This window comes from Ambystoma mexicanum, chromosome 8 (assembly GCF_040938575.1).
Source record: "Ambystoma mexicanum isolate Mex_15411 chromosome 8, UKY_AmexF1_1, whole genome shotgun sequence".
NCBI classification, from domain to species: Eukaryota; Metazoa; Chordata; class Amphibia; order Caudata; family Ambystomatidae; genus Ambystoma; species Ambystoma mexicanum.
In genome coordinates this window covers 1123212117-1123232284 of record NC_090929.1, presented here as the reverse complement: position 1 = coordinate 1123232284, position 20168 = coordinate 1123212117, and the positions used below count along the sequence as shown (strand labels likewise).

The 20168-nt window shown below is 44.7% G+C and overlaps 1 long non-coding RNA gene across 2 annotated transcripts in view; it reads right to left on the bottom strand.

The window, feature by feature from the left end:
* The window catches only part of LOC138472804 (uncharacterized), a 361500-nt gene that overhangs the window by 76116 nt on the left and 265216 nt on the right, over positions 1-20168 (bottom strand). For both annotated transcript variants that reach the window (XR_011268682.1, XR_011268681.1), the window contains one exon: positions 16380-16432. This is a non-coding gene — a long non-coding RNA (uncharacterized lncRNA). The remainder of the gene's footprint in view (positions 1-16379; positions 16433-20168) is intronic.

The following is a 20168-nucleotide window of genomic DNA, read 5'->3' as shown; positions in this document are numbered from 1 at the left end:
GTTTTGTCACTATTCTATCAGGCAAAGTCAGTATTACCTGTGGCGGTCTCTCGCCAGCTGGTCTATCTCTATCTTGTCTAACCATATTATCCCATGTGTCCCCTAACCCTACTGCATCATCTACAGTCCTAATTTCTTTCCACAAATCAATGGGTAGGAGAACAGTAAATAACAAATCTATATCGCTCAGAGTGAATACTGATGACTGCAAGACAGATTCTATCTCTTTATTGAACCCTGTTGGATTTGTTCTAATATCTGGGATGGATTGTTTGATGGTGTTTACTTCCTGTCTTGAGAACGGGAAGTGAACAAACTATGATACATAATGTGCAGGAATGTGGTAAATCGTCAGCTGGAACCTCAACTTTTGGGACAAATGTCAGAGGAACCTCTCTCATAGGCAACTAAGAGATAGGAAACTCTGAACGCTTACTGAGCAACAGAGCTAAATTGAGCACTAAAGCAACTGAAGGAGTGTCAGACGAAAAAGCTCTCTTGTAGATATTCAATAATTCTGCCGGACAACAAATCTTTCTTTTTATACATTCATCCTGCAGGTATTCTACCGTAACCTGTATCACTTTCCTCTGCATTTCTAGCGTATACTGACTATACGTGTCATATACTTCTACGGGAGATATCGACATGTCTGAGATCCATCTAATTGCATCTTTTGTGCAAATTCGTGTTTCCTCACTTATCGACTAACAAAAGGGAAGGAACCGTTTCTTTACAAAAATAGCATTCAAACTATTACCATCAGTTTCTTCATTCCGTAACCTTTCCAACTCTCTTCTATACTGAAAAACCCTCTCGATGTGCTCACATACTTTCTCCGCAGTATCTCTTAAATATGCTAAAACATTCAAATCCCTCAATCCTTGTGGGAGATCTACATCATCCAGTCTGTTCCATATTACAGATAAATGAATTCCCAGGGCCTCATTACACGGTAGGCGGTGAGCCATGGCGCTATTAGCGCCATGGCTCATGCCGGTAAAATACCGGCACCGCCTTGGCGGAAAGGGGATTTACCGCCCCATTCCAAGGTTGGAGGGGTGGTAAATCCCCTTTCCGCCATTGCCCTTCCCCATTCCCATTTCTGCCCCATAGGGCTCTATGGGAATGGGGAAGACGCTAATTACGGCACCGCAATTTTGCAGTGCCGTAATTAGCTCTGAGGTCCCTTAGCGGGTTGGATTTTAACGCCTGCAAAAAGCAGGTGTTAAATCCCCCAACCCGCAAAGGGACCTGGTAGTAAGGCGGTAAGGATTTACCGGTACCGGTATTTTACCAGTACTGGTAAATCCTTACCGCCATCCGTGTAATGAGGCCCCCAGTCCTTCAATAAAAACATTTTTCTCAGAAAAACTTTCTAGATTAGAGAGTGTGGCAAAAACATCAGATTGCTCACCCTTCTCCATGCACTGTATAGCCCATGCAGTCAAATCGCGCTTTCTCTCTTTAGACACTGTATTGCGAGTTGCAATCTTTTATTCCGATCCCTTATCAACTATAAGTGGAACAGAATCACTCGGAAGAGGAAGAGTAGACAAATCTTGTAATCAGTAACAAAGGTGCTATCACTGGTGCAGAAGACAAATCTACCAGACCCGTAACAGTAGGCAAAGGCGAAGGTGCAGGTGGAGGAGCAACGATAGGAGGAGTGATAGGAGGAGCGGGAATTTAAATGGGAGGAGGAATCGAAAGCAGGAAGAAGTAAAGCAACAGGAATATGTACATACGGAGGTGGCGCAGTGGCACCAGGCCTTCGTTCATTTAGAAGTTTGTCAATTAATTCATCAGACACATGAAAATCTTTAGACGGATATATTTTCTGAATGCCAAGTTGAAAAGCCCTATCCATATTTCTAACTGACTCTGATTGTTTACTTTGATCATACAACAACGCTTTCTCGCATTGGACATGTGTCGGTGCACATGTTTTTCTCCACTTTTAAGTTGCTGTATAGCTTCTTTCTTCCAATGTTGTAATACATCAAATGCTGCAGGTCTAGCTTTTTTCTTGAACAATATAGACTCTAAATATTCTACACAAGGAATCTCAAAGCTACCATTGGTTGGCCACTGAAGTTCGGAAGCATGTCTAGTTTGTCTGTGCCAAATATCATTAAACACTACACTACCAATGCCATGCTTACAGTACATAGTACAAGCCGGCGACCCCTCCTGTGGCGCCGGACGGCTAAATTCCAAAGATTGTCTGTCTCTGCGGTATAATGCCCTAAAGCAGGCAGACAATCTCCCAAGCATATCAGATTCCTGGTGTTACCTGGTCAATAATTGTGCTCGCGAGTACAATACGCCAAATCAAATTATCAGGATACTTAAGAATCGGGTCACGACTCACCTGATCAAAGAACTAAAGGAGGTCCGATTGGATTACTAAGGACAACTAAGGACCCTCGTGGTTGGTGATTTCAGCAAAACTGCCCGCCTCGATATATGGACCCTCGTCAAGATGCCGTCTCAGACCGCGGGCTCACCGTCCAGGGATCGGGTCGTGCAGTACTGTTGAGGTATCGCTTCTTATCCAAGAAGGGGCCCCCTTTTTCATCGTCCAATCCCGGTCTGATAGCCGCGTCAACACTTCAACGAGATGGCATCAATCTTGAGGGTCCCTATTCAGGCGCCATCTGTAAAAGCAAGGAAATATCGAGGCTGAGTACCACAAAAGGAAATACACCAAACACGTGCTATAAAGATTCACAGATCTTTAATACTGCACAGTTACAAAGAAACACAGATCTGATACAGATAGCTATCTGGCTCTCGACACCCCGCAATGAGTACCAGCCTGTCACAGTGAGGAGGGAGAGATACTGCACATCTAAACATTCACATTATTTATACATATCTTGCAATATTGTCTATCCCCTCTACAGGTTAATAATCTGCGGTCTAGAGTTCGTGCCGAGTTCACATATAGCTCATACAATAATATGCACATGGATTACATAGGTTTGCGTTTCCAACAAGTTACAATGGCAAAGTGTATTCCTGGATTTAACAGTGAGCCTTAGCACATATCCCTTCACAATGTAGTTCTGCCAGTGTCCACGCTCAACATTTGCATTACATTGTCATCGATGTGTGTTCGTGGATGAGGCTTGTTAGTGCAGACAATCCTTAGACCACAAGTCATGCTCGGGCCAAGGTCTCATTACCTAGTCTAAACATTCGGCCCTCGGACAGTCTAACCATTAACAAGGTGTAAAGGTCGAGAAGGCTCGGTTACAAGTTAGAAACACAGTCCACCATTTTAGAATAGAGAATCACATACGAACAGAAATCAAAATGGCAGACGATTCTAAAATGGCGGCGGATTCGATCCAAAATCGTAACTTTGCAACGCGGTTCTCTTCGCAGAGCGACTAGGCTTAGGCCAATATATACCAGAAGGAGGCGCGATATGATTTCCTGTTTAACAGTGTCGCAGCAGACACACTATCAAGAAGGCCATGGAAGGGGACACAAATTACCGTCCACAGAAGTTGAAGTTCACAGTCTTTATTTTCGGTTTACACAACTCAAAGTTCCCATGCAAGAATCAACACTTCGAAATGAAGAGATTTCTGGTAAAAGTCGCTCGCCATAGCACTGCAGGGTTGTAATGGCTTCTGACTAACTGGCTAGATGTAGATTTTCCAAGGACTTTAACCAAGGAATATCAAACACCTTTGAAACTGTATTTTACTTGCTGTATTAGCACCTTTCAAGTGAACAATAAAAACATAAATAAATAAATAAGAGTTCATAACGACTCTATTCCAGAATTGGCACCTCTGACTGTTCCAGTGAAACTCCCACAGTGTCTCCACCATGCATAGATGTAAGGCTAGTTTGTTCAAAGTTTGGTGTTGGAGCCAGGAGTCCCCACTATCAAAATCATGGCCCTCCTGACATTCAGGGTTACCACCCTGGCCTCCTTTTCCACCTGCCTCATCCATTATCTTGCTCTAGTCTTCCCAACAGCATCTCAAACCTTCATGGCCTTATTGATCAACCGGGTCTGCTGAAACATCCCTGTCCTTACTATCTTCACCATCTCTTCTTATGACAACCACCTCATGAAAGCTCTCTTCTCTAGCTTCAGATATTGCTGCCTTCTTCTGAATATTACCACTTCCTCTTACAGAACCACTTCCTCCAAACTCTTTACACCTCCTTTTAAGGTTACCCAATCTTCCTGACTGAATCTTCCAACTTGGTAATTTTTGCTTTAGAACTAACTGCATAGCACTGCAGGAAAGTTGCTGTAATATCACATTTGATGTTTATGTGGGAGAGCAACACACCATGCTTCTGCCTTGACTTGCACTGTACGGAACTGACTTGTTTGATTGAAGGCGGTGAAGGGTGATTTCGGGGAAGCTCAAACAGTAGTAATTCCTGTAATACGAAGCAGTAGAGCAATACAAATCCATTGACTCCCTTTGCACACATTATTCCTTCAGAATAAGAATTAAGGAAACAAGTGACACACGTCTATGACTCAAAAAGGGCAAAGACGTGTCACCCGATCTGTACTGTAGTTCTGACAGCCTGCTTAACCTGTTCACTGCAACACCAGCAAAAAAGGAGCTAAACTTACACATTTATCTTAATGGCTAGTATTCACCTTCCCGCCCTCACCATTATTTCCCACCCTTTTTCTTACATCCTACTCTCCTTCCCTTTTTCTTTCTCTGCGCCACTAGCTCGTCTGTGTTTCTCTGCCAATCACTCATCTACTCCCTCGCTAGGTTTCACTCCCAAAACCTTTTATCTTCTTCATGACGTAAATTCTACCATCTGACTTTATTCCTCTCTTTGGCTTGTATGCTACACTCCCTTCTCTAACTCTTCTGCTCACACCATTAACTCATACTCTTCTCTTGCTTTTATTTGTCATGACTTCACTCCTTAACCCTTTGATCTTTCTTCACGGCTTCACCTGTAGCCTCTTCCTTTATTCCTCTATCCACCTTCACTTGCTTCTCACTATTGCAAACATTCTAACTTTTAAACTTCTCCTGCCTCCCCTTGTTTTCCCCGTATAGCCTTTATTCTTCTCCTTCTCCCTCCTTTCTCTTCCTCTCACTCACTTCTCCTCTTCTGTCTCCCAAAGCTTTCTTCTAACTGTCCTCCTCTATTCCTTTCTCCCCTGTATTCCCTTTCTCCCTGATTTGAATTAATTTCTATCTCCCCACCTCTCCGCCTCATTCATTTTCTCCTCTTCAATCTTCAGTGCTTAAATTGTACAAATAATAAGTCCAAAAGCCCAAATATTTTCTAGCACTCATGTGACACTGTGGGGAGACAGAGGGTCAGTTCCCCACCACTGCTGCCACCACCCATAGCTGCTGCTCACAGTGTCAACATATTTGGGGTTACACTACAGCTCGGACCTGCTCATTTATTTATGTATTGTTGTTTTTAGTTCAAAAGAACTTTTACAACAGTACACATATTTACATACAATCATCACAAAATTACTTCTATTATCCATAGTAGTATTTCATCATAAATATTAGTAATTTTTCAACATCTCATACCTAGATAATATACACTCATTCATGCACAGCATCAAGTTGCCATACGAATTTTCAAAGAATAAAATCTCATGCTATATTTACATCATCTGGCTATGTGGCTATTGAACAGCTCTAGCATCTTCAGTCATTTAGATGTGAACATTTTGATTCACAATTAGAACCAATTCATAAAATATTCAGATAATAAGCAGAAATGATACTTTAGATGTCCAAAACAGCTTTAAACATTAGTGACGCTTCAGACCACACATTATAAAGGGCAATGATCAAGGTTTCAGATGGAGTATTTAGACACAGGTTCCAGAAATAAGCAGTGGATACAGAGTCAGATTGGTGGTAATAGAGACTATGGGGGTCATTCCGAGTTTGGAGGTAGCCATGGTGCTATTAGCATCATGGATGCCTCCAAAATCGGTCCGGGTTCCTTGAATGGGGACTTACCGGGTCATTCCAACCTAGGAGGACCCAGTAAATCCCCATTCAAAAAAACAGTCCCCATTCCCATTTGAGTCCCCATAGGGCTCAATGGGAATGGGGAGGGAGAAAATAAAGGGCCTGCTAATTGCGGGCCTGTTATTTGCTACCTGGTCCCTTAGCGGCTCCCGCTAAGGTCGGCTGGTAAAACCAGCCGCCCTTAGTGGGACCCGCTAAGGGACCTCGTAATAGGGCGGTAGGGGGTTAACGGCACCGGCATCTATACCGGTGCCGTTAACCACCTACCGCCAGGGTCGGAATGACCCCCACAGTCTCTACATTTCTCTGAATTCCACATATACGGCACATAAATTGGTCATAGAATAGTTTCCACTGGGACCCATGCGTGGCTCTAACTGCCAGTAAGTTAAGTCGCATTAATAGCCGAAATCTACGAACATCAGGACACGGACATCTAATTAGATACATCTGAGGACAAAGATACTTATAAGTAATGCCCACTAAATGTATGTAATTTCGCGATCTACTCATATAAATGAAGTTGCCCACCCTATCTTTTTTCCTTGATTTATTTTTAAAGGCCCTTTTAATGGCCTTATATCGTCCACAAGTGGAGCGCTTCACTGACCAGTTGAGCGCAGCATATGATGTCATACACAGCGCATCATATTTATTGACACGCGCTGTGGTTGGTTTAAGGTCTATAACATTTTTCCCAATGATTCTAATCATTTGACTAACCGGATGACTCATTGCCTTCAAGGGAAGTAGGTCTCTTTGATATTGTATCATGGCTTTTAAGGATGTGAAACCAAACTCAACTCTTATATATTGCACAGGGCACGTAGGAGGTAGACTCAAAATGGTCCGCCAAAAGTAACCCTCAAATCCATAAACCTGCTCATTGTGGTTGATGGATGCAACACTTCATAATTAAAGTGAGTCTGAGACAATAAGTGCCGGGCCTCAAAAAGTAAGTGCCTGGGCTGAGCCCTAGAAAACACCCAGACAAATTAAGCACTGCCCTTCACTTACCTACTTACGATATGCTTCCCCTCTCTGGCTACTTTTCTCATCTGTCTGTTACGCATACTATTCTATTCCTCCTCCTTATACAGCTCATCTGCACATTTCCCTCCTCTCCGCTGGTGTCCGGTCAAAGTTTCTACTTAAAAGGGGCGAATGACAAAAGGGTCGAGTCAATTCGACCGAAAACAAAAGGATCACATTTTTTTTTTACATGTATATTTTTTTTGTTGCTTTAGTATAGGTAAAAAAAGGTGTTTTTACACCAATAACGGGAGTTTGGGGGCGGGACTCCCCCCCAAAACAAAAAAAAATTCGACCCTTTTTTCAGCCGAATTGACCCTTTTGAGTCGAAACTTTGACCTATAACCCTCTCCGCCTCACTTTCATTCACCCCGTCTGTCCCGGATAATTCTCTGTACTCTTGTCCTCTCTCCCATTCCTTCTTTTTTGGTTAATACCCATTCATGCAGGATTACCAAAGCACTGCATTGATTAAGAGAGTCTGGACCAACGGAATCAAAATGTTTAGTTTCACCATTTTTGTGATCGTGTGTTGTCGTGTACATACTAATGACGATGAAGTGTACCCTGACTCCACAGCAAGACTGTCATGCTGTTTGTATCCTCCCACATGAAATTTCACAAGGATTCACACACTACAAAATGCTGTGCATGCCCCTGGTACAGGAGCCGGGTAGAGTGTAAAGTCAATTTTCTACTCCTACGTCAGCTTCACAAAAGTGATCCAACAAAGCAAGAATATACTGCAATGCTTGGAAAATGTCTGCACAATACCTCTATCACAGGTCTGGATGAACCTTCCAGCTAGAACCTTGAATTACCTGAATTTCAAGTCCTTTCACTAAGTCGAACTTCGGACAATCTTTAAAAAATGTTTCCCTTTCCCTCCTGCCTACCGTTTTCTCACAGCACACCACCATACAGAAGACCTCCCTTTCACATGGTCTTCACTAGTTGCAGCAAAAAAAGTCCCATAGCCAAGACCATGTGGGCTGTCCTGGTGAGTATAGGTCACTTCTCCCTGAGGCTCATCCTGTGAATAGCTTGCCCCGTCTACAACTGCAGTGGCAGTGAGAGGCTTCTCTGCCACCACCTCCCTGAACCCCACCTCTACCTGCTCCTCCAACTAGTACTCAGGTAGGTCTGCCACCAGCTGTGGCAGAGCCACTGGCTGGCCCACCCCTTAAACCTCCTCCCAAAGGATTTGCTCCTCATCCTCACCTTGCTGGATGCAGGCTACTTTGCCCTCAATTCCCTGCAACCTAGACAGGAGCTGTCCCATATTCCTCCTCCAGCTTCTTGGCCACCCATTCTGCCTGCATGTTAACATACCCTCCTTCTCAACTGGTCCTGCCTCCAGAGGGAAGTCCAATAGAAGCCCTGCCCCTGCAGCCTTTTTCAGGGTATCTAGAAGACGCCCTGCCTCCCCTGCCTCCTAGAGGGATGTCCACAAGAGGACTTGCCTCAATTGTCTTTGTGGACTTAGTCAGGTCCCACTCTGATGAACCTGCTTCCTCTCCCACGCCTTCACCTGAGGCCTCTCCCAATGCCTCAGGCTTCCCTGCTAAATCAGAGGATCGACAATGCTGCATGGGCCAGGTGCCCAAACCGGCACCAGAAAACAGCATGGCACTCCTCCTTCTCCTCTACCATGCTAGCATCTTCATATTGACATGAGTAGAAATGCAGCTCCTCTTCCTTCGCTTCTCTTCCAACCTTCTTTCCCTTCCACTCCCAACATCACAGCCGCGCCATGACTAGAGAACCTCAAATGTCAAAGTTGAGAAGTGTGCAAAATAAAGCCCACCCTTAGGACCCAAAAGCGTAAAACCAGACAACCCCCCAAAAACAATTAGCCCAAGATCAGAACAAGCGCACAATTCAAACTACTACTACACTACCTAAAATACAATATAACTACAAACCACACATCATAACTGCAAAAAAGGGTGATGATACAAGAGCAACAACAAAAAGGAGGAGGAAACTGGGAAAGGGTAAACACATTGGGGGTCATTCCGAGTATGGAGGTAACCATGCCGCTATTAGCGCCATGGCTACCCCCATACCGGGTACCGGGTCCTGGTTCCTTGAATGAGGAATTACCGGACAATTCCGACGTTGGAGGGCCCGGTAATTCCTCATTCAATTAACCCGGACCCGGTATATCCCCATTCCCATTCGAGCCCCCATAGGGTTCAATGGGAATGGGGAGGGTGCTAACAACGGGCCCGTTAATAACGGGCCCGTTGTTAGCACCCTGTTCTGCTTGCGGGACCCGCTAAGGACGCCTGGTTTTACCAGGCGTCCTTAGCGGGTCCCGCAAGCAGAACTCGTAATGAGGCAGGAAAGAGTTGACGGCTCCGGCACCTTTACCGGCGCTGTTAACCCCTTACCGCCAGGGTCGGAATGACCCCCATTGTGTTTTTGTGGCAATAGGATTCAGGACAGGAAACTATTTTTTGCCTTTTTACATTTTTTATGGGTACAAAAAAGGGAAGTACACACAGGGAAACAACAACGTTTTTGTTTTCTTTTTTAGTAATGTTATTAAGTGGTCGTGTAGAGCACCCTTCTATCACTTTTGTTGGCCTTCATGTGTGTGACTGTAATATAAAAAGTGGCTCATTAGTGGGATAATGGGTGAGGCGGATGTGAAACCTGCCAGGTTGATGGGTGCAGGTCAGATGTGTGTCAATCTGCTTTCTAAGGGCCTCATTACACGGATGGCGGTGGACCAAGGTGCTATTAGCACTTTGGTCCATGCCGGTAAAATACCGGCACCGCCTTGGTGGAAAGGGGAATTACCGCCCTATTCCAAGGTTGGTGGGGCGGTAATTCCCCCTTCCCCCATTGCCCTTCCCCATTCCCATTTTTGCCCCATAGGGCATAATGGGAATGGGGAAGGTGCTAATTACGGCACTGCAAATTGCGGTACCGTAATTAGCTCCCTGGTCCCTTTGCGGGTTGGTTTTTAACACCTGCAAAAAGGAGGCGTTAAATTCCCCAACCCGCAAAGGGACCTCGTAGTAAGGCGGTAAGGGTTAACGGTCACCGGTACCATTAACGGTGACCGTTAACCCTTTCCGCCGTCCGTGTAATGAGGCCCTAAGACTTTTGCAGAGACACTTGTGAGTATGTTAGCCATAGGGAAAAGCCCAAGATCTGCCAGACAGACTGCAATGCTTTGGATCTGAACACAAGGATCCTATGCTAACTTGCCCTGGTTGCATATAAATTACTATCAGTAACAAAAGTAAGTTCAGATAGACAAAAGATTAGAGTGCTAGTTGATACCATAGATCAACTATACGTCACTAGACAAGTTCCTTTTCACTCTCTTGTGTACTCTGATACAGTTAACCAACCAATTGGCTACTTACTTATTTTTGCATTGACAAAGACCCGGAATGGGTCAACACACATGTTGGCTTAACACACAATCAATATCAACTAGCACTCTTTTTCTCTATCTGAACTTTTATTACTGATAGTAATTTCTATATGATGAGCGCAAGTTTGCATAGGCTCCCTGTGTTTGGTATTTTTGAGACATCACTGGGCGGGTGTCCCCGGCCACACTACTCACTGCAGTTCCTCTAACCTCACATTCATTTTTAAGTATATATTAATGTGTGCTGGTAGACTCACTTCACTTGTGCCCTACCTTCCTGTTCCAATGCTTTGGATCTGGTTAGATGCTGATTTGGCGGAGTGTTCTAGGGCTGTAGTGAAGGGCTTAGTCATAGCTTGTTAAGTGCTGATGTGCAAATGACTACAACTGTGGCTGCTGTTTGCAGGAGATTTGTGTTTGTAATGTGGTATGACATTTTAGACGGCTGAAACTTTAGAGGAGAGTCGGTTAGTTGGCGGAAGAGGAGAGTAACCCTTACAAGGCAAAACAACCTGAAATCCTGCACTGCCATAACTAGCCTCTTGCAGACAGGTGCCATTTCAATTGCTCACATTGTGACTGTCAATCTCTATCTATCTATCTATCTATCTATCTAGCTATCGATCTATTGTAAAGAAGGCATGGTATCAAACAGTAAGACAAGTGATCACAGTTCAAGGGTGTTTATTGAACATCAATCGGGTTTGAAAAAGGCCTATCTAAACCTAAATCTAAAGATGGGAGCAAGCTGCGGCCATCAAATAATAATAACGCAGTCCTAGTGGTGTCTTGTCAAAATAAAAAGGGCATATACTAATACACCTACTGCCAATTGTTACTTCTAAATACTAATAGAGTGGGAAACAATGTTATGCAAAAGAAAAGTATTCAAGAACTGATATGTCAGTATATTCAAGCCATAGGCCTCCCTTCCCCACATTTCCGGCACGGGACAAGGTGGCTCACTCAAGTTATGCACAGTCTCTGGCTTCTCTAGCATGAGGATGCAGTTCAAATCTCATTATCAGGGCTTTCTATGTCAATGTGTCTTTGGCATTCAAAGTCTCTTACTTCAGAGGGCCTGATGTGATGAACAAACATTCAAAAGTTCCTTTCTCCTTAAAGTTCTCATGTACAACTTCTTGGGTGATTCTCGATTCATCCCGGGCCCCCTCCAGTGGGCTCAGACCAACTTCAACACAAAGCTTTAATTTGATCTCCTTCTGTCGGGCTCAGACCAAATCCATATACTTTTCCAAACTTGCATTAGTTTATCAAAATCGAAGACTTTCGACTGTGCATGGGTTTTGACTTGACCCGTCGCAGGACCACTTCGATTCACATTTATTCAATTGATCTCCCTCTGTCTGGCTCACATCTACTTTATCTACTTTTCTCACTTTTCAGCTGGGTATCTTACAGGGACCTTCGATTGAGCACCCACGCAGTGCTGGACTACTCTGTCAAAGGTTTTGCAACTTGCTTTAAAGTTCAATCACTCATCAGCAGTTTTAACTTCATTTGTGTATCTTATCATACATGTTTTAATAATATTCATTTCAGTGATAGCCATAGAATGTTGCTGCTTGCAACCTAGGCTTCAACACAGACCGGTCTCGTATCAGTCTGCCCAACTCACTGGCTGTGTTGCTTTCACTGAAGCTGCTTTGTTCTTGGAGCCAAGGACAGTACCAGGGTGGCTGGAGATTCTTCCCACCTTAATTGCTGATGCGGGAGGGTCCCAGGTACCCCTGACACACAATTCTGGCAGGATTCTTTAGCTTGGTTTCCTGGTCTTACGCTTTCTCTTGAGGTTTCATGAAAGCAACAATTCCTTGTAATCCCCTTCTGTTTCACAGTCTTTCTCCTCTTGTTAAACTGCCATCTTGGAACTGCTGTTTCCTTGTGTGCTTTTCCTCACTCAGTGTGTGCTCCCTTGCTCCGCCTTTAATCCGTGTGGGGAAGTGTAATGGAAGTCAGGTGTGAGTGATTGTCGATAATTGTCTGACCTCACCTGACCATAGTATTTGTACATGTCAGGTACACGGCTCGGGTCTCAGTCTGTTTTCCCTTAGAGCGGGCTGTCAGTGAGAAGGTGTCTGTGTTGTAAAAGGTGAAGGGGTAGAGTTCCTAAATATCCTACTTGGTAGGATGGGATAAAGGTGTTACGGGAAGGGGATACTCCATCTCACCATCCGGTGTCCCACTCCCGCTCCCCAAAGACCCCTCTCCCAGGTTATCCTCCTGCACTGGTCCATTCCCAGGAACTGGATCAAAAAGCAATCACTGTGTCCTGGCCACCTGGATGACAGATCCCCGGGGACTAGTAGGTGAGACACCTTCTGGTTTCTATCTATCTATCTATCTATCTATCTATCTATCTATCTATCTATCTATCTACCTATCATTCTATCACTCTCTTTCTCTCGCTCTCCTTCATTCATATTCTCAAATAGATATATTGCAGCCGATGTGCAACAAAGTGAGAAGCTGAAATTGGTTGCAGATGAGGAAAAGTAGTAGTATGTTGGCCCCACTCATTATGACAAGCTACATGCTAAGGGATATTAGAGCCAAGAACGTTTTGTTCAGAGAAACGGCTGCCTGAAGACACCCATTTCATCTTCCTCAGTATGTTGGTTGGCAGGCTGAGTGATACCTGAAACCTCACTTAAGTATGCTCAGGTGTTGTGCTCACTGACATGCTGGGGACCTTTGCCTGTCAGAGTAATGGCCATCTGTGGTCATGACAGTGTTCAACAGGTGTTCATCAGGTGGTCGGTGCAAGGCCAGGAATCTTTGTTTTTTCTCACATAGATCTTCCCTGCTGTTTCCCACATACCCCAAACACCTCTCAAAGAGAGCACACAGCCAGTGGCCAAAATTAATTTCCAGCCACTGACCTCCACCCACCAGGTCTTGAGCCAGCAACAGAAAACATCATTTTCAGAGTGATGCTACAACCCTGCAAGTGGTTGTACCCTTTGAACATGAGGAAAGTAACAACACACAAACAACAGATTGAACAAACACCTAAACTAAGAGCCACACATATTTGATACACATACACACTAGAGACCAATAAACTAGACACAATACAACACGGAAAGTGCTACAACTCCACAAGACTCCAGAAAGCCCTGCTCTAATGCCCTTTGAGCCCACCAACTACCCTCCAAGTATGAAACTGCCCTGTGCACGCCTTACCTATAGGCCTAGAGGAAGCCACAAAGGAAGAGGAAGTGAGCAGGGTTTTACATGGAGGGTTGAAATTCATTTTGGGGATTCTAGGAAACTGGTTGACTGAACAAATTAACCGAGTGTGCCCAAAAGTGACCCCATTGGCTTGACCAACTTGACAACTAAACCCAAGATTTGAGACTCCTGATTCGTTGATGAGCCATCCTGTGAGTCCCGGAAGTCTGGCACAAATTAGACCCAGATTTTGCCAGCACCAAAAACCTGTCCCTTTTCCATGGTAATGGACACATATGTAAAAGATTTGAGAGGCCCACCAGATCTTTTTATGCCAGAATCACCGTTGTCCTACGTGAACTAAATAGGCTTCCACTCCAGGCCAAGATACAGTTCAAGACTGCATGTATCATTCACAAACCTGTCGGAAGTAGTACAACAAGGTACCTGGTGGCTAAGCTCCTCACATCTGGTGGCACATTCAGCTCGCTTAAGTAATCCACCAACAATTTCGAACCACAACTCATCTACAAAGAGAGAATGTGCAAACAATCGTTCTCCTGTCACCCACTGGAACTCGATCCCGGAATCAGCTCAGATTGCGCACACAATTCTCAAATTTTGCAAATCTCTCAAACAATACCTCCCCAAGGACAAATGTCGATGGATGCATAGACGGATACACAGACAGCAACTCACAGTACTGCGTGACTTTCAAAAGACGATGGAAGTTCTGCCTTCCCACACCCTATACAATTCTCCACTGCTCTCAAGATAGGTTTGCACTTTAATAAAAAAAATAAAAGAAATTCTCTAGGCCTACTCTACACACATCAAAACTATCTGCTTTTTCAATGCTTTTTGTCTTTAAAACTCCCCTCTTCGTTATCCCTCATGTTCATCATAGATTCAAATCCTGAGCTTTGGAATTCTCTGCTATGTGACAGCCATATTGTTGGCTTTCTTTGATTAAAATGAATCTTCCTATCCTATGTATAAACCTTCTAAAGATTTCTATGATATGGTGACTGGGAATGAGAAACAGGAAGGACAGCCCTCTCTTTTCAATTGAGTGGCAGGTGTTGCAGCCATTCCACCCTCACATCCAAATCCTGAGGCTGCCCAAATGAGCATGTACGTTTCTTTGTTCCAAAATACTTCAATGCTATGGTGGGAGTTCTGAAAAAGTAAATGAGCACCAAGCCCAATCTGCATGACATACTTATTGATTGAAGTATATAACATTTCAATCACACACATCATATTTGTCAAATATAAAGATCTGTGGTAATCCTTATTTTTATCTAAATTCCCTTTGAGTTAGTGCCAGTCAGCAAGGAAACATTATAGGTTCCATTTGTCTCCTTCCCTATTCTCAAAGGGATATTTCACAAGACTACATCAGCAGTGTACCAGACTGGGCATCCTTGAAAAATAATAACCTTTTGTCGGAAAATAATGTACACAGTTACTGTTTTTTTTATAATATGCTGTGCCCTGCAGTTATGCTATTCTGGATTTGCATAATGTGCTTTACACAGTGAAATAAGTCTAACATTCTTATTATGACAACAATATATACTGGAAATATTCATTAGAAAGTAAACTTATAACATTTTATAAAGGGACAGTTTACAATGGTTGTACAATTCAATCATTTACTTTTTTAATGTCTTTCTTTTGACGAGAATACACATTATACCGTCTCTCAAAATATAATTCATTCTTCCAAAGGGTGATACTCAGATTAAAACCAATTTTCTGTTTCAGCAGAAGGCAATTTTAATTTGGTGTGCACAGGCCACTGATTGGTTGGTAGTTTTGCTGAATTCTCACATTTGTTGCTAACATTTAAGATAAAACAGAACTTGACAAACACAATTGTAGACCTCGCAGTCTAGTCCTCTGGTCCCTTGCATGGTTTGTCAGAACACCAGCACTCCATGCACAGCCTATCAAGCCCCATCCCTGCCCAAATTCCCCCACATGGAAAATTAATATAATTCCTGCAGGATACACATACTGACAAAGTATGTCTCAAAATACCAGGCTGTTCCCCACCACGGCGTTGCCTCTGTTGCTGATAAATTTTAACCATATAAAAGCACAGCCCACACTCCCATCAAAATATACGTGTTTCTTCTCTGGTAATGCTGTTGTCAGCAACAGGTGAGCAAACGCAAACCTGACCATTCGACTCATGCCCACAGATAGATAATTCTTCCGGACCTGCAAACATCTAATTTGCTGGTGGGGGCCACGGAGCTCCTGACAGGACTCACCTGGCAATAGATCAGGCCCCTACTAACAAAGAAATGCAGCAATTACTGGCACTGCTAATACTGGGACTCCATGGGAATGGGAATTTACTGGCATTCTGCTGCCTGTAATAGCCTGGTAATACTGAGATATCGGGCGACAGAGACAGTAAGTGCAGTTTGCTGGTATCCCACTGGTAATATCGGCGGGATACTGGTAAACTCATAATAAGGTCCAATGAGTGGGACAGAAGAGGAGAGAATGAGCGATTCAGATGAGAGAGCGAGAGAGAGAGAGAGAGAAAGCAAGTGCAAAAGAGCCCTATATTGGCTTATGATGTACAAGATACATCTAAATGTACTTTATTTTAACATCAGTGTCTTGTCACATCAAGATTGTCACTGGCACACTTTTCTGCTTTGACAAATAGTTAATTTGAACAAGCCAGCATACTTTAAATTTGAGACACATAGTGCAGTACCTACCAATCCCCTCTGCCATGATCAGCATGCTCTGGGTCAGGCCGCCTTTCAAGCACCTACAAAAGATAACAGAATGTAACTTCTCTTTGCACAAAGCCATTCAGCATCCCCGAAAACAGAGGCTTCCCACGGCCACGCTAAGGGCAGAGACGTGGAGGTAGTGTGCATCTTGTGTGAAATCAGTACCTCACTTCTAGTGCTTTCCACAATCCCCTGCAATCGGCTCTGAACTAAACGCCTTTGATGGGAAAGGTTCGCTTCATTAACTTTGACCAGACACCACAATCACCTATTTTCTGTACACAGCCTCATTGATTTTTCTGGCTCTTTTAACAGACTTTATAATAACCCCTTCTTTATAGTGTGCCGTCTCTGCTGCATCACTCTATTGGTTTTTCTCCAACCATGCTGATGACATTATTCTGTCCCTTGATGTTCTTACAGCTCCACATCCACCTCCCTGCTTGTGGATGCCCCGAATACTCGATCCTTGGCTCCTCATCTATGTCCTTTACCAAATGTGGATGACTTCTAATGCTTAACTTTTCAAAAACAGATAAAACACATTGGGCCTCATTACGAGTGTAGCGGTCCGGAATTAAGGGTGCCAGTAGCAACATACCGGCACCCATTCTGGATCGCCAGACTCCAAGACTGCGGGCGGGAGAAGTTGCGCCCGCCAGGTCTGACATGCCAGGCACAACATCACCCGCCCGAAGAGTTTTCACAGAAGCACCGGCACTGTTAGAAATGGTGCCAGTGCTTCCATCTCCCCTTTCCCATGGAGTTCTATGGGGCTCCATGGCAATTGTTATTAACATTTACCGGTGCCTGACCTCCCGATCTGCCGGGACTTGTAATGTTCCAGTGGCACCACAAAGTCAAGCGCCAGTAAACTGTTGAGAGTCTGGTGGCAACCCGCCGGAAGCATCGGCAGAGTTACCACCAGACTTGTAATGTGTAACGCTCACCTGGTATCCATGGGGACGTCACTCAGCCTGTTCTGACCTCTTACGACCTCGAACCCTTCCCTGGAGTCTACTCGACTGGAGACTGGTCCTTGTTTTCTTGGAAAGTGTGCTCTCCATCCTGCTTTCAGCGCAGGGGCGCGTTGATTGATGCGGGCTCGTTGCAGCCTAGTTACTTCACTGGCAAGAGTCCAACAGGTAAGTATAATGAGTCTTTTGAACATTTCTCTAACTTCGTTCCTTTCCTTCCTTAGATGATGGCCGCATCCGGGGATGGCGATGTGCTGCTGAGATGAGTAGCGCTGAAGATGAGTGAGAGCGCAATGCGCGATGCGACCCTTTCGTATTTGTATTGAACTGAGTTCTTTTTCTGTGTCTTTTAGGTGCCGCAACGTTTTCAGCGTGGATGCCGGTTATGAAGAAGAAATGCGGTAAGCGTGGTATGCAGCACCTCTAGATGTTTCCATGCTAACCTGGAGTGTCTTTTCCCTCTTGCAGATGGATGAGAAGTTCCGGAGACAGAGTTCCCCCAGAGCGGCTGGGATTCAGGTAAGCGTTTGAAGCTCGAACAGTCTTTAACAATAAGCAAAGATTTGCTGAATGCTTACTAATGCCTTTTTTCTGTTCTTTTCCCTTTTCCTTAGGAAGCGGTGTGCCGGGATGGGAATGACACCGCCGAAGATGCCCGCAGAACAGAAGAAGCGATGAATGATGGGCAGAAGCGCTGCAAGGTAAGGCTGTTCCTAACGGTGTTCTTGTTCTTGCGGGAGCTGAGCGCAGAAGAAAGATGCAGGCCTACTGGAGACCGATCCGAACACGATGAGTGTCACGCTGCAGGTGCAGAAAACACAAAGCATGTTTCTCAGCCTGGGCGTGGCTTAAATAGTCTCTGGGTATCCCAGGTGTCTCTAGGCTGAACCACACCCAAAAGACTAGACTGCACATGCAGTTCTGGGAACCGAAATATGTGGGGGCATCCATCTTGTCCCCATCAATGCACTACAAGTCCAATCCCCAATGTTATCCTATGGGAGTGAGTGAGTCTGGTGCCACAAGCGCAAAGTCTGACTCCAAGTGGTTCTTAGGAGGGATGGAGAGGCCCTTGAGGGCCATGTAGGTGATCGTGGCCTGGCTCCAGCCTGACATCTTGGAGGGCTGGGGACATGAGGGGCAGGAATCATGACGTAATGAGGCCCATTGTTCCCTTCTTCTAATACAACACTTAAGGCATCACATCTCAGTCATTTCACCCGTATGACAAATTAGCTCCTTTGTTGCCTTCTCTTCAGTTGCAAACTAAGGGTTTAATTCGATATCTACCTTAACATGTCTACCTAATACCATTCCACAGCATCTCAAAACTTCACCTCAGCATCCATTTGACTCTGATAAGATCCTGAATATTTCTACTCCCAAAAAGCAATGCCACTGTATCACCATCCTCGTATGCCTGCCTAACTACTCCTTCCAACTTCTGGAATAGGATCTCGGTTTAACTTCCGGTATCCACCGCTCTCTGCCAACAAAAAGTAGTCTGGCTCCAGTGTACCACCATCTGCATACAGGTTCCTCCTTGCAGTGCTCAAGTCCACACTCAGTGTTTCCCTCAAGTACCTGGTGCAGCCTGTCACCTTTGCAATCACAAACCCATCACAACCTCGCAACTCCCAAACTGCCTTGGTGCTCCTCAGGATACAAGAAGTCACTCGTAACCCTTTTTGACTACAACCAGGGGTGTGTTCCAATGGGGAAGGGAGGAAGGTAAGAGTATGGGGAAGAGAATACTGTAAGGAAACAGGTACTACACCAGCAGAGGCCAGCTATCCCCATGGAGATGTAAAGTGAAATGGTGTTAGTTTGCATTTTCAGCAGCAGATAGCTGAGATGGTAACATTGTGTGTATCATGTCCAAACTCTATGCAAATGCCTTATTGTTACCAAGCTCTGCTGAAGTCTGAAAAATGATACACAACTGTCACATGTGACAGGGACTGTCAAAGCGGAGGAAGTGTGACCCTTCTCAGCAGGGAGCGGGAGGCTTTCTAAAAAAAAACTCAAAACAAGCCCTGACCCAGGTATGCAAAGTGGAGTTGTGGGGTCATTGGTCCCTGAAACCCCTAACCCCCTTGTGCCAATAATGACAACACTGATGCCACATATGCGCTTAATGCCTCCCAATACAGTTGCTGGTCACAGTTCTCTTTTTGGTTTTTTAAGGACAGCAAACATCCAGAATCCCCTTGGGAGCAGCATAGAAAACACAGAGCTGATCCAGGCAAAAGAGAACGAAGAAAAACTGTGAAACAGATAATATGAGCCAGCACCACACCCCAGCAGCCGCCTGCAACTCAAAAGAGCAGAAAACTCACATGCAGCTCAGAATATTGAATTCTCAGCCGACAGCATGCCTCTGAAACATCAGACTGCCAGCAGAACAGTGCTGTAAGAGAGGGAGGGGCTTACAGGGGTTTTTAAAGCCTACCAGCTGTGTAGCCCTCCTCCTGCGGAAAAAGGCAGGCACTGATTGGTGCAGGGAATCAGCTGAGCACAGCAACCAATAAGGAGGTGAGGCATTCCTTTCATACAGAACATTTCACTATAAAAGCAGACATGAGCAGAGACAGAGTATGGGCTGTACTGGTGATGTTGCAGATGGAGTTGGAGAGAGACCAGGTGGAGTAAGGGTGGCAGACCAGAGTGTTGGAGAGGCAGATTTTGAAAAAGTGAGGTATTTGAGAGAGTGTATTTTCTGTGGTGTGTAGTGTATTATAGTGCAAGAAGAGGGAAGGGGGAGTGATAAAGAGTGAAGATAGCGTGGGAGATA